Here is a 6,328-nt window from a genome sequence, read left to right on the forward strand (position 1 = left end):
CTCAAAAGGCTTTTAAGGTTCTTCAGACTGCTCTCCTATAAGCTCCCACTTTGAGCTTGCCCACAGGGTCAAAATTTAATTTGTCACTGAAAGAAAAGGTATGGCCTTAGGAATTTTGACACAACCCTGAGGGCCTCACCAGAAACCTATTGCTTATCTAAGCAGAGAATTAGATATAATTTCACGTGGGTGGCCCCACTGCCTAAGAGTAATTGGGGCAGTGGCCTTATTAGCACCTGAAGCTTTAAAAATAATTAATGGATGAACCCTTACTGTACTGACTTCTCATGTGAGTGGAATCTTAAACTCTTAGGGTTAATATTTGGATGCCAGACAGTTGGCTTCTTATATCAGTCATTGTTGTTAGAAGGACCAGTAACTAAGCTTAAAGTTTGTGGAAATTTAAATCCTGCCACTTTCCTTCCTGAGAAGGAAAATAAAATACCCAATCACGATTGTTCCCAATTTCTAACTTTAAACTATGCAGCTCGGGAAGATCTAATGGATACTCCATTAGACAATCCTGACATGGAAATATTTACAGATGGCAGTTCTTTTGTTCTGGATGGAAAGCATAAAGCAGTTTATGCTGTGGTGACTGCTGAAGAGGTTTTAGAAGCAAAATCTCTCCCCTAGGGAACCATTGCTCTCAGTTAGCAGAGCTTGTGGCTCTGACCCGAGCTCTAGAGTTAAGCAAAGGGCAGCAAGTGAATATCTACACTGATTCTAAGTATGCTTATTTAACTTTACATGCTCATGCTGCAATATGGAAAGAAAGACAGTTTAAAACAGCAACAGGAGAACTTATTAAGCATTTCAGAGAGATGAGAGACTTTTAACTGCTATATATTGTCCTAAAGAAGTAGCTGTTGTGCATTGCAAAGGACACAGCAGGGATGGGAGTAGAGTGCTGCTGCTGCTAAGTCGCTTCAGTCGTGTCCGACTCTGTGCGACCTGGTAGAGTAGCGGAAAGTAATCAGTTGGCTGACTGTCAAGCCAGAAAAGCGCCACTTTATGAAACCCCTTCACTGCAGATGCCTTTGATTTGGACAGGTCCTGTGGAACAGGAAAAACCACAATATACTGAGGAAGAATTATAAAGATATGAGAAAAGAAGAGCAAAGATTACTGATAAAAGATGGTTACAGTCTGAGGATGGACTATTAAAAATTCCTGAAAATGCTCAGTGGAAAATTCTTAAGGGTTTACACCAGAGTTTTCATTTGGGTGCAGAGAGTACTTACCAGATGGCTTCTCATTTGTTTGAAGGTAAAAATGTAATAAATACTTTAAAGAACATTATCAAAAGGTGTGAGGTTTGTTAGAAAAATAGCACAAAGACTGAAAAGCTAACAAAATCTGGATTACAACGAAGTGGGAAGTATCCTGGAAAGGACTGGAAAATTGATTTTACTCATATGCCAAAAGCTAATGGATATTCTTGCTTACATGTTTGGGTGGATACTTTTACTGGGTGGATTGAGGCTTTTCCCTGTCATAGTCAACAGGCTAAGGAGGTTATAAAGATTTTAATCCATGAAATTATCCCCAGGCTTGGGCTGCCATGGAGCCTTCAGAGCGACAATGTCTCCACCTTTAAAGCTGCTGTAACTCAGGGGGTGTCTAAAGCTCTAGGAATAGAATATCACTTATACTGTTCCTGGAGACCCCAATCCTCAGGGAAGGTTGAAAAAGCTAATGACATTATCAAAAGACATCTGCGCAAATTAACTCAAGAGATGCAGGACAATTGGATTAAAGTCCTACCCATAGCTTTAATGAGGGCTAGAACTGCCCCCCAAAAGGAGGGACTGTCCCCCTTTGAATGTATTTATGAAAGGCCTTTCTTATGCACAGACATTGTTATAGACCCTGAAGCCTTGGAATTAATTAGTTATGTAACTCATCTCTCAGCTTTCCAACAGGCATTAATAGAACTCTGGGAGACGACTCCTGACCCAGCCTCTGAGTCAAGCAAGCCTCTATTAGAACCAGGAACCAAGGTCTTCATAAAAACATTGGAGTCTGGGGGCCCATCCCTTAAGCCCCTCTGAGAAGGCCCTTGCCAGGTTATTCTTTCTTCTCCCACAGTTGTCAAAGTGCCAGGAATTGATTCATGGGTACATCACACTTGAGTTAAGAGGTGGCACCCTGACCAGAACTAAGTGATGTCATTTTATGTCTTTACTTTCTCTGCTCTGATTTTGTACTTTTCAGATGGGCCTGATAATCTATGTGAGCCTACTTCTGCTGACTCCAAAAATTCTGAATCTACCGTTTGATCCTCAAGACAATGCCTTCCTTTCCTGGGCTCACTCCTACGCTGCATTCCACAATCAGTCTAACTTCTGGGTCTGCGGAGCACTCTCCTCTTCATCAGTGGAAGGCTTCCCGTGGTGGACATCTCCTCTTCAAGGAAAAGGCTTTCTCCAAGTCTGCGAATATCTTTGACAACAATCATATGTGATGCCTCTTCTTCATCTGATGACATCTAACAACCCTAAAATGGACTGGTGCAACACTTTGTACTTTAATTATGGACATAATGTGACTTTTAATTTTGATTATACATTGTCTCGGTTTAATGACTATTTTGCTACACATAAGGCAAATAGGTCTATATCTAATGGTTTTTTACCGGATGTTTATCAAATATGGGATGAGGTTATACTGCTAACTCCTGAAAAAGGACGTCTAATATCTACTGCCCCTATATGCTGGGAACAAACAGCGCCATCCCCAAAAGTTAGCCAACAACTTAATTACAATGATTGGAAACAATTGGGATTTTTGCCTTAGGAAATATGCAACGTAATCATTCCCATGTTTTCCAACCCCAGTTCAGGTCCTCCCTTTGTCTGGCCAGGCACTAATTGGGACTGGCTATCTCAGCCACGCTGGCTTGGTCCAAACGGGACTTATTGGACATGTGGCTCTTACCTATGAACATGGCTTCTCCCTGGTTGGACAGGGAGATGCACCCTCGGTCTAGCCTTTACTCACGGCTTTATATTTTCAGAGCTTCCAGAAAAGCCTGCTAATTCACCCCACCTTAAAACTCAGTGGGCAAGGTCCGTATTTCACTGGTATGATTATTTGGCTGCAGTGTTTGTTCCCTCTTTGGGAACTACAGATGTTATGCTACGAGTGGATGCTTTGACTAATTTTACTCAACAGGCATTACAAGATTCTCAAAAAGTTATTTCAGCTCTAATGCTGGACAAGCACAAATTAAAAAGGTGGTTTTACAAAACAGATTGGATTTATATATTCTGACAACTGTGCAAGGAGAAACTTGTACCATTATTCATACCCAATGCTGTACATATATACCTGATATGAGCACTAATGTTACTCATTTTACTAAACACATGAACAAGATGATTGGGGCTATGGATACTTTTGAAGCCTCAATTGCCTCACTTTGGGAGACATTAACTAGTTCCCCATGGTGGAAAACTATCTTAATAATAATAATTCTGATTGTTTTGTTTTTTTCTGTTTGTTCCATGCATCTGTAACTGTGTAACTGATTTGTTTCTAGTCACATGAAAGCTTTTAAGTTACAAATGGTTGCTCAAACTCCTGCTACTGCTACAGCGTCTTCCAACTACTACTTGGGGCCCCTGGATCAGAAATCCTCGGTATGAGGGTTAGGAGAATATGTTGCCTCACCAATTTAGGGACAATGCCCCTTGTCAGCTCAGAAACAGTTGTGGAATGAGAACAATGCCCCTTTTCCCTAGGCAACAATTTCTCCTAAAAGAAAAGGGGGGAATGTGAGGGTAACAGGCAGGAAGACCAGGGGTCTCCAAACAGAGGAAATAGGCTGCAAGTGTCAGACATTTTTCTCTCTCTTAAATTTAAAAGGAGGTTTCTCTTAAAATACTGTTTTGCCATAATGACACCTGGTTCCATTTGAACTTAACTATTCTCAAACCTTGAGTTAACCAACGCATTTTTCTTATGGAAATGTTTGTCTAAAGCTATGTTAATGTACTATGCATTTACCCCAGATGCTGTCTTCAAATAAGTTCCACCTAATGGCTCAGAACCTACTTGACAAACCATTATGTTATACTCAGACATTGTTCCCCTAATCTATGTAAACGAAACTATTTGTATGGTAATCTGCCCTTCTACAAGATTCAAGTCAATCGTTTTATGGCCTGGGATGACTCGTCTGGTGCCAAGATTATCCCCAAATACATCTTATGGATGAGGGGCCTGGTGCCATTCTGAGTTTTAAGACATTCCTTTATTTCATTAACAAACTGCTAGTGACTATATAACATCCAGCTGAAGACTAGCAGGTGGTACTCTTTCTGCCCCCTTCTGATGCCTATGTCAGAAGCTTTATCTCCTTTATACTTTAATAAAACTTTATTACACAAAAGCTCTGAGTGATCAAACCTTCTCTGGCCCTGGATTGAATTCCTCTCCTCCGGAGGCCAAGAATCCCAGCGTCTTTTCGTGGTTCAAAAACAACCTTTCCATATGAAGGGCCAACTCTTTGGAAAAGACATCGATACTGGGAAAGATTGAGGACAGGAGGAGACGGGGTTGATAGAGGATGCAATGGTTAGATGGCATCACTGACTCAATGGACATGAATTTGAGCAAATTCCAGGAGATAGTGAAGGATAGGGAAGCCTGGCATGCTGCAGTCTATGGGATCACATAGAGTCAGAAATGGCTGAGCAACTGAAAAACTACAGCCTTTTTAAATTCCAATTCCAAAGTCACAAATATTTTTAAAACTGGAAATAAGTTATTAAAAGTCTTCTACAATATACTCTTGCCAAGAGCTGCTTTTTAAAATTAACTTCTAGCTTGATAAAGGTATATTTTTTATTCCCTTGAAATAAATATTAATTGGGTAAGCCACCAATAAGGTAAACTGAATCTTTCTGCAAGAAGACATATGATCTTATTATAATTATTTTAGTTTTCTAAATAATGTAAAATTGCATTGTTTCATAGCAATAAGTCTGAGTCTAAGGACCTGAGGTCAAAGTCCTGCTTTACCCCTGATTATGCAAGTCTTCCTATTTTTGTATTCTGCATTGGTGAGCATATAGTAGGCACTTTAGAAATGTTTGATGGAGTGATGCCACCAACATGGCAGACTTAGAGTTTTTTTTACTATCCTTCCCCTGCCCCTGGTGGCTCAGAAGGTAAAGCATCTGCCTGCAATGCAGGAGACCTGGGTTTGGTCCCTGGGTTGGGAAGATCCCCTGGAGAAGGAAATGGCAACCCACTACAGTACTCTGGCCTGGAAAATTCCATGGATGGAGAAGCCTGGTAGGCTACAGTCCATGGGGTTGCAGAGTCAGACACGACTGAGACACTTCACTATTTCACTTCCCCTGACCCAAAGATTGCTGGGAGGGATTGGGGGCAGGAGGAGAAGGGGACGACAGAGGATGAGATGGCTGGATGGCATCACTGACTCGATGGACGTGAGTCTGAGTGAACTCCGGGAGTTGGTAATGGACAGGGAGGCCTGGTGTGCTGCGATTCATGGGGTCGCAAAGAGTCAGACACAACTGAGCGACTGATCTGATCTGATCTGACCCAAAGATCACCCTTTTTGACAATCACTCACAGTCAAGTGTGCAATTATGGAAGTCTGGGAGGCATCATTTCACACTTGTTAGCATGGCTATTATTGAAAAGACGAGATTTTAGAACTTTTGGTGATTTTCTTTCTGGCTTACTTCACTCTGTATAATTGGCTCCAGTTTCAATCACCTCATTAGAACTGATTCAATGGCTGAGTAATACTCTATTGTGTATATGTACCACAGCTTTCTTATCCATTCATCTGCTGATGAATTGTGTATATGTACCACAGCTTTCTTATGCATTCATCTTCCATGTCCTGGCTATTATAAACAGTGCTGCAGTGAACATTGGGGTACATGTGTCTCTTTCAATTCTGGTTTCCTCAGTGTGTATGCCCAGCAGTGGGATTGCTGGGTCGTATGGCAGTTCTATTTCCAGCTTTTTAAGGAATCTCCACACTGTTCTCCATAGTGGCTGTACTAGTTTTCATTCCCACCAACAGTGTAAGAGGGTTCCCTTTTCTCCACACCCTCTCCAGCATTTGTTGCTTGTAGACTTTTGGATAGCAGCCATTCTGACTGGCGTGAAATGGTACCTCATTGTGGTTTTGATTTGCATTTATCTGAAAATGAGTGATGTTGAGCATTTTTTCATGTGTTTGTTAGCCATCTGTATGTCTTTGGAGAAATGTCTGTTTAGTTGTTTGGCCCATTTTTTGATTGGGTCGTTTATTTTTCTGGAATTGAGCTGCAGGAGTTGC

General features: G+C 41.3%; 1 pseudogene; it reads left to right on the plus strand.

Moving 5' to 3' along the window:
• The first annotated feature begins 2,217 nt into the window (after nucleotides 1–2,217).
• LOC123331854 lies at nucleotides 2,218–3,650 on the plus strand (annotated as a pseudogene).
• The last annotated feature ends 2,678 nt before the right edge of the window (nucleotides 3,651–6,328 follow it).

Source organism: Bubalus bubalis, chromosome X (genome assembly GCF_019923935.1).
Source record: "Bubalus bubalis isolate 160015118507 breed Murrah chromosome X, NDDB_SH_1, whole genome shotgun sequence".
Taxonomy (NCBI): domain Eukaryota; kingdom Metazoa; phylum Chordata; class Mammalia; order Artiodactyla; family Bovidae; genus Bubalus; species Bubalus bubalis.